The following is an 8749-nucleotide window of genomic DNA, read 5'->3' on the forward strand; positions in this document are numbered from 1 at the left end:
GACACTGATGTTACCAGAAGCCAATCATGTAATTCAAATGAACTTGACCTTGGAAAATCACTCGTCACTGGATTAGGCTGGGTCATATACAGAGCAGTGATTATCGCATATTATGTACATACTCTCATCTCGCGTTTTGTTGATTGTTTCAATAGCATCTGTTGCAAATTGATGTGAACTAAAATCAACCTCACTATGATTATTCCAGCTAAGGAAAAAAGCCACTAAAGATAAATAACAACAAGAAAAGTGCTCAAAAAACAACAGGATGACTGAGACAAAAATGTGACAGGTGCTAATAAAACAAAGCAAACTTGAGTTAGGGCTCATGAATCAGCAGCCTCCATTTCAGCAGCGGGAGTCGAGAGAGCGTGAGCCGGGGGCAGCTTGGAAGGTAAATTTGAATATTAAATAATTACCTCGTGAATCGGGGGAGTGAAGGCTGAACAGAAGTGGAAGTGGACCCAAGGACGAATATACTCGGGCAGTGGCGAAACCCAAAACGCTATATGTGTAGAGGGTTGGTAAGGGAAGGATTTAAAAAAAATCTCTTTTGGCAATTTAGAGCATAGGGGTTAGAAGCTAGGGCAGTTGCATGCTCTCCTTCAGGATGTGGGAGGTTAAGGATCACCACTAATGTCCCTGCTGATTTCACTTGCAAGAAGTGCACCCAACCCCAGTTCCTCACAGACTGCGTTAGGGAGCTGGAGCTGGACGCACTTTGGATCATTCGGGAGGCTGAGGGGGTGATAGAGAGGAGTTATAGGGAGTTAGTCACACCTAAGTTACAGGATAAAGGTATCTTGGTGACCATCAGGAGAGGGAAAGGAATATGCAGACACTGTGAGGAGCATCTGTGGCCGTTCCCCTCAATAATAAGTCTGCCACTTTGGATAATGTTGGGGGAGATGACCTACCAGGGGAAAGCCACAGCAGCCAGGTCTCTGGCCCTGAGCCTGGCTCTGTAGCTCAGAAGGGAAGTGGGGAGAATAGAAGAGTGATAGTGATAGGAGATTCAATGACGTGGGGAACAGACAGGAGATTCCATGGTCTAAACGAGACTTCGGGATGGTATGTTGCCTTCCTGGTGCCAGAGTCAAGGTTGTCTCAGATTGAGTCTACAGGATTCTTAAGGGGAGAGGGTGAGTAGCCGCAAACCGTGGGACACATCAGTACCAACGATACTGCTAGGAAAAGGGATTAGGATATGAGAAGTGAATATAGGCAGTTAGGTTGGAAGCTAAATGGCAGGACAAGCAGAGTAGTAATGTCATGATTGCAGTCAGTGCCATGGGCTAGTGAGGCTAGGAACAGAAAGCGAGTGCAGCTGAACATGTGGCTGCAAAGTTGGTGTAGAAGGGAGGGTTTTAGATATGTGGATCATTAGGATACCTTCTGGAGAAGGTGGACCTATACAAGAAGGACAGGTTGCACCTGAACTGGAGGGGTACCAATATCCTGGGCAGGAGGTTTGGTAGAGCTCTTTGGGAAGGTTTAAACTAGGATGGGAGGGGATTAGGAACCAGAGATATGGATTGGAGAATGGGGTAGCTGGTGAACAGGCAGGTACAAAATGCAGAGAGTTTGTGAGGAACAATAGCCAGTTGATAGGGCAAAGTCGCAGTCAGTGTGATGGGTTGAAGTGTGCCTATTTTAATGCAAAAAGTGTTAGGAATAAGGGTGATGGGCTTAGAGCATGGATCAGTACTTGGAGTTGTAATGTGGTGGCCATCATGGGGATTTGGATGTCACGGGGGCAGCAATAGCTGTTGGATGTTCCGGAAGTCAGAATTAGCAGTCACTTTATTGGTAATTTTCTATAGACCCCTCAATAGCAACAGAGACACAGATGAGCAGATTGGGAGGCAGATTTTGGAAAGGTTCAGAAGTAACAGGGTTGTTGTCATTGGTGACTTCAACTTCCCTAATATTGATTGGAACCTTTTAGTGCAAAAAGTTTGGATGGAGCAGATTTTGTCAGGTGTGTCCAGGAAGGATCCCTGACCCAATATGTAGATAGGCTGACCAGGGAGGAGGCCATATTGGATTTGGTTCTTGGCAACGAACCAGGTCGTTGGGCAGCACGTGGCACAGTGGTTAGCACTGCTGCCTCACAGCACCAGAGACCCGGGTTCAATTCCCGCCTCAGGCGACTGACTGTGTGGAGTTTGCACATTCTCCCCGTGTCTGCGTTGGTTTCCTCCGGGTGCTCCGGTTTCCTCCCAGTCCAAAAATGTGCAGGTTAGGTGAATTAGCCATGCTAAATTGCCCATAGTGTTAGGTGATGGGGTAAATGTAGGGGAATGGGTCTGGGTGGGTTGCGCTTTGGCGGGTCAGTGTGGACTTGGTGGGCCGAAGGGCCTGTTTCCACACTGTAAGTAATCTAAAAGATGTCCAGTCTCTTGGTGGGACAGCATTTTGGTGATAGTGAGCACAACTCCCTGACCTTTACTATAGTCATGGAGAGGGATAGGAGCACACGGTATGGGTAATTACTTAATTGGGGGAGGAGGAAAAATAATGCAATTAGGCAGGAACTATGGAGTATAAATTGGGAACAGATATTCTCAGGGAAATGCATGACAGAATGTGGAAGCTGTTTAAGGAGCACTTGCTGTGAGTGCTGGATAGATTTGTCCCACTGAGGCAAGGAAAGAATGGCAGGGTGAAGGAACCTTGGATGACAAGAGGTGCAGGACATCTAGTCAAGAGGGAGAAGGAAGCTTACTTAAGGTTGAGGAGACAATGATCAGACAGGGCTCTAGAGGATTAAAAGGTAGCCAGGAAAAAATTGAAGAATGGATTTACGAGAGCTAGAAGGGGTCATGAAAAAGCCTTGGTGGGTAAGATTAAGAAAAACCCCAAGGCATTCTACACTTATGTGAGGAACAAGAGAATGGCCAGAGTAAGGGTAGGGCCAATCAGGGATAGTGAAGGGAACTCTTGTCTGAAGTCGGAGAAGGTACAGGTGATCCTTAATGAATACTTTGCTTCAGTAGTCATTACTGAGAGGGATCTTGTCATTTGTGAGGACAACATGAAGCAAAACAGGCTGATATGTTTGAACAGGTTGATGTTAAGAAGAGAGTGTGCTGGAAATTTTGAAACACATGAGGGTCGATAGGTCTCCTAGGTCAGACAGCATATACCCAAAGCTATTATGGGAAGTGAGGGAAAAGATTGCTATACCTTTGGTGAAGAGTTTTGTGTCCTCACTGTCCTCTGGAGTAGTACCAGATGATTGGAGGGTGGCAAATGTTATTCCCTTGTTCAAGAAAGGGAATATGGATAACCCAGGGAATTACAGACCAGTCAGTCTTATGTCGGTGGTGGGCAGATTATTGGAGAGGTTTCTGAGAGACAGGATTTATGATTATTTAGAAAACTATAGTTTGATTAGAGATAGTCAGCATGGCTTTGTGAGAAGCAAGTCATGTCTCACAAACCTTATTGAATTCTTTGAGGATGTGGCAAAACACATTGATGAAGATAGAGCAGTGGGTGTGGTGTATGTGGATTTTAGCAATGCATTTGATAAGATTCCCCATGGTAGCGTAATTCGGAAAGTAAGGAGGCATGGGATACAGGGAAATTTGGTTGTCTGGATACAGAATTGCTGGCCGGAAATGAAATTGGCTGTCCCATAGAAGTCAGAGGATGGTAGTAGATGGAAAGAGTTCAGCCTGGAGCTCGGTGACCAGTGGTGTTCTGCAGGGATCAGTTCTGGGACCTCTGGTCTTTGTGAGTTTTATAAATGACTTGGACAATGAAGTGGAAGGATGGGTTAGTAAGTTTGCCGACGACGTGAAGTTGTGGATAGTGTGCAGAGCTGTTGTAGGTTGCAATGGGAAATTGACAGGATGCGGAGCTGGGCTGAGAAGTGGCAGATGGAGTTTAATTTGGAAAAATGTGAAGTGATTCATTTTGAAAGGTTGAATTTCAATGCAGATTACAGGGTTAAAAGCAGGGTTCTTGACAGTATGAAGGAATAGAGGGGTCTTGGGGTCCACATGCACAGATCCCACAAAGTTGCCACCAAGTTGATAGGGCTGTTCAGAAAGCATATGGCTCATTAGCAGGGGGATTGAGTTTAAGAGCTGTGAGATTATGCTGCAGCTCTGTAAAGCCCTGGTTAGACCATATTGTGTTCAGTTCTGGTCGCATCCTCAAAGAATTCAATAAGGTTTGTGAGGCATGACCTGCCCCTCACAAAGTCATGCTGACTATCTTTAATCAAATTATGGTTTTCCAAATAATCATAAATCCTGTCTCTCCTTATAGGAAGGACATGGAAGCTTTAAAGAGGGTGCAGAGGAAATTTACCAGGATGCTGCCTGGACTGGAGGACATGTCTTATGAAGAAAAGTTGACGGAGTTAGGGCTTTTCTCATTGGAGCGAAGAAGGATGAGAGGTGACTTGATAGAGGCATACAAGATGATGAGAGGCATAGATAGAGTGGAGAGCCAGAGACTTTTTCCCAGGGCATAAATGGCTATCACATGAGGTCATAATTTTAAGGTGATTGGAGGAAGGTTTAGGGGAGATGTCAGAGGTAGGTTCTTTACACAGAGAATGATGGGTGTGTGGAATGCACTATCAGCAGTGGTAGTAGAATCAGATACATTAGGGACATTTAAGTGACTCTTGGATAGGCACATGGATGATAGTAAAATGAAGGGTCTTTGAGTACGATAAAAGGTCGGCAAAACATCGAGGACTGAATTGTGCTGCACTATTCTATGTTCTTTGACAACTGTCTAATTCCTAAAAGAGGATATTTTTAAATTATTTTGTATGAAGATAATGAGCATGATTGAGGGAATGAATTAGAGTAGTGCTGGAAAAGCACAGCAGATCAGGCAGCATCTGAGGATCAGGAGAATCGACGTTTCGTGCAAAATTCCTTTATCTGGAATGAGGCTGGGAGCCTCGGGGTGGAGAGATAACTGGAGGGAATGAGGCTGGGGAGAAGGTAGCTGAGAGTGCTATACATGAATGGAGGTGGGGGTAAAGGTGATAGGTCGGAGAGGAGGGTGGAGCGGGATGGGTAGGAAGGAAGATTGACAGATGGGACAGGTCAAGAGGATGGTGCTGAGCTGGAAAGTTTAAACTTAGTTAAGGTGGGGATAGGGGAAATGAGGAAACTGGTGAAGTTCACATTGATGCCATGGGGTTGGAGGGTCCTGAGGCAGAAGATGAGGTGTCTTCCTCCACGCATTGGGTGGTAAGGGAGTGGCAATGGAGGAGGCCCAGAACCTCATGTGCTCGGCAGAGTGGGAGGGGGAGTTGAAATGTTTGGCCACGGGGTGATGGAGCTGATTGGTGCGGGTGTCCCAGAGACGTTCTCTGAAGCACTCTGCGGTTAGGCGTCCAGTCTCCCCAGTGTAGAGGAGACTGCATCGGGAGCAAAGGGCACAGTAAATGATGTGTGGAAATGCAGGTGAAGCTTTAATGGATGTGAAAGGCTCCTTTGGGGCCTTGGACGGAGGTGAGGGGGGAGGTATGGGCGCAAGTTTTGCAATTCCTGCGGTGGCAGGGGAAGGTGCCAGGAGGGGAGGGTGGGCTGTAAGGGGGTGTGGACCTGACCAGGTAGTTGCTGAGGCAATGATTTTTACGGAAAGTGGATAGGAGTGGGGTGGGAAATATACCTCTGGTGATGTCGTCCACTTGTGGGTAGCGGAAATGTTGGTGGATGATGTGCTGTATATGGAGGTTGGTGGGGTGGAAGGTGAGGACTGGGGGGTTCTGTCCTTGTGGTTGGGAGGTGAGGTTCGAGGGTGGAGGTGCAGGACATGGATGAGATGTGTTGGAGGGCAACTTCAACCACGTGGAGGGGAAATTGCAGTCTTTAAAGAAGGAGACCATCTGGTGTTTTCTGTGGTGGAACTGGTCCTCCTGGGAGCAGATGTGGCGGAGGCGGAGGAATTAGGAATAGGGGATAGCATTTTTACAGGAGGCCGGTGGGAGGAGGTATAACCCAGGTAGCTGTGGGTGTTGGTGGGTTTGTATAAAATGTCAGTATGTTAGGAAGAAGATTTCGGGATAGATGTGTTTACAGGATGTCTTCTGACTTTCGAAAGTGACTTTGTGAAAATAAGAAAATAGACCAAACATTAGGGTATATTTTATTTTCAAATTGTGTATTACTTTCCCCTTATACTGCTTCAATATTATTTTTCTCCATTTATTAATAATCCATTATTAATCTGCAGGTCCTAATCAATATTAATATCATGGTTTAAGCTTTATGTTATTCTGCATATGTTTATAATCACCTCAACAAGAGGAAATCTTAGATCTATGGCCCCTCTCCTACTTTCTACTGCATCGTACCAGGGTAAATTTCCACCTTCATCATGTGGTACACAATCTAATTGTATGGACCACTCACCGGTATAGAATATCCCAACTTTGTTTTATTTCAGTCGAATAAAGGTCAGATGGGCTTTAGCACGCAAATGATCAGTGTTACTTGACCACTGGCTAAATGGTAGAGATGGAACTTTACCTCACTGTGTCAGGAAGCACCTATGCAATGGCTCCATGAATGCTGTAAGGACAATTATCTTGAGCAAATCTGTTTAAATGCAATTTTTAAAGCATGTAATAAGAATTAAATGTAATTAAATAATTGTATATGTTACTTATCATCGCTCACTTTCTGTTTGATTTGTATGCTTGTTGAAATAACTTCAAAATAAATTTATTTCCTTATCCCCTTATCAATAGCAACTTTTTGTTTTAATTCTATTTTCTATTTTTCATACCTTTGCGACCTAACCAACTAACCTCGATATAAATATCCTGAAGAAGACATACTGTTAACAGTTTCTCTTTCAATGGATGGAGCTGACCTTCTGAATTTCTCCAGCAATCGCTGTGTTTCTTACAAAGAAATGGTTTGTATGTAGTGACCAGTTGTAATGTTCTCAGATTTGTCAATGATTATCAAACTGGGAGTACAAGTTGTGAGGAGGATTAAGGGGCCTTCAAAAAGAAGAGATGCTTTCTCAGGTGTTATGAACAAGACCAACCCCCCTTAATATATATCAAGGAGATAGCCTAGACCCTAACTTTTTATTTTATTGTAAAGCAAGTGTAAGGCACTGTGTTCCAGATGCGATTTGATTGGTCACTTCTAGGCTTTAAGCAAAATGCAATTTATTCTTACAACACAGTTAAAATACCAACAAAAAAGAATTGCCATAACTTTAAGTCTGTTGAAATGCTTAACAAAATAATATATTTTTAACTACTGATCATCAGCTGTTCCAGAACAGCAGCATCTCAAACACACACTTTGAAAAAGCAAATTCAGCAAAACAGATTTTCCTCACGTGCTATTTCCCTTTCAGTTCAGGAGAAAGGGACACTGAAAGAAACAATCTAGCAGCAGGGAGAGAACTCAAGTTATTTCCTATAGCGGAGAGAGAGGGACAGAGAGAACTACATCTATCATCTACAACAGCCAGCTCCAAACTCCAACTGAAAGTGAAAATTAAACCTTGGATCTGTGTGAGCCTGACTCCGCCTTCTCATACTTCTTTTGTCTAAAATATTCAAGGACCTAGAGTCTCCAAGAAACAAAAAGGAAAAAGAATACTCAGGGACCTTAAAGCCATTTACTCACATCTTCTGAAGCAGATATTCCAGTAGCATCTTTCTGCAATAAAAACGGCACAGAACACATCTCTCTTAATAATCCATTATTAATCTGAAGGTCCTAATCAATATGTTTTTAAAGACTGAGTTGCAATTTAATTGCTCTACACCCTCCCCCACTATCCCCCCCCCACCCCCCGAGAGTTGTGGAAGCCCAATCATTGAGCATATTAAGGACAGAATCAATGTATTTCTGAAAATGAATGACGTTAAAAGATATAGATATAATGCAGAAAAGTGACATTGAGGTGAATAATCAGCAATGATCTAAATGAATGACAAAGCGACTCACAGGCTAAATGGCCTCTTCTTGTTCCAATGTTAGTAACATCCAAAGGTTTTGAGAGGTTTTTCAAATCCAATGTGAATGTGGAATCTTCATTTCTTGCATAGAAATAAAAGGAGGCAGATATCTAGATCCATTTTTGCCTTATTTTCAACCTCTCCATGTATCTCGGTTTTGCACAGCAGCAAGAAAACGTGACGCAGTGAAGTCAACTATCTATTAAAGGCCTCTCATTGTTGCAGCAGTGACTCGACTTATCCCCTTTTTCAGGGGTTAGGTTTTCCTTAGATCACACTGCTGGCAGGATTATAAGCTAAACCAGAGGTGCAGGTACATTCAGGTCACTGTAGTTGGCATTTACTCTGTATGCATTCCCCCTTTAGGTACATAGAACATAGAACATTACAGCACAGTACAGGCCCTTTGGCCTTCGATGTTGCGCCGACCTGTGGAACCAATCTGAAGCCCATCTAACCTACACTATTTCATTCTCATCCATATGCCTATCCAAGGATCATTTAAATGCTCTTAAAGTTGGCAAGTCTACTATTGTTGCAGGCAGTGCGTTACATGCCCCTACTACTCTCTGAATAAAGAAACTACCTCTGACATCTATCCCAATTGAAAGCTATGTCCCTTCATGCTAGCCATCCGAGGAAAAAGGCTCTTACTGTCCAACCTATCTAACCCTCTGATTGTCTTAGATGTCTCAATTAAGTCACCTCTCAATCTTCTCTCTAACAAAAACAGCCTCAAGTCCCTCAGCCTTTCCTCATAAGACCTTCTTTCCATTCCAGGCA

The sequence above is a fragment of the Chiloscyllium plagiosum genome, chromosome 6 (assembly GCF_004010195.1).
Source record: "Chiloscyllium plagiosum isolate BGI_BamShark_2017 chromosome 6, ASM401019v2, whole genome shotgun sequence".
NCBI classification, from domain to species: Eukaryota; Metazoa; Chordata; class Chondrichthyes; order Orectolobiformes; family Hemiscylliidae; genus Chiloscyllium; species Chiloscyllium plagiosum.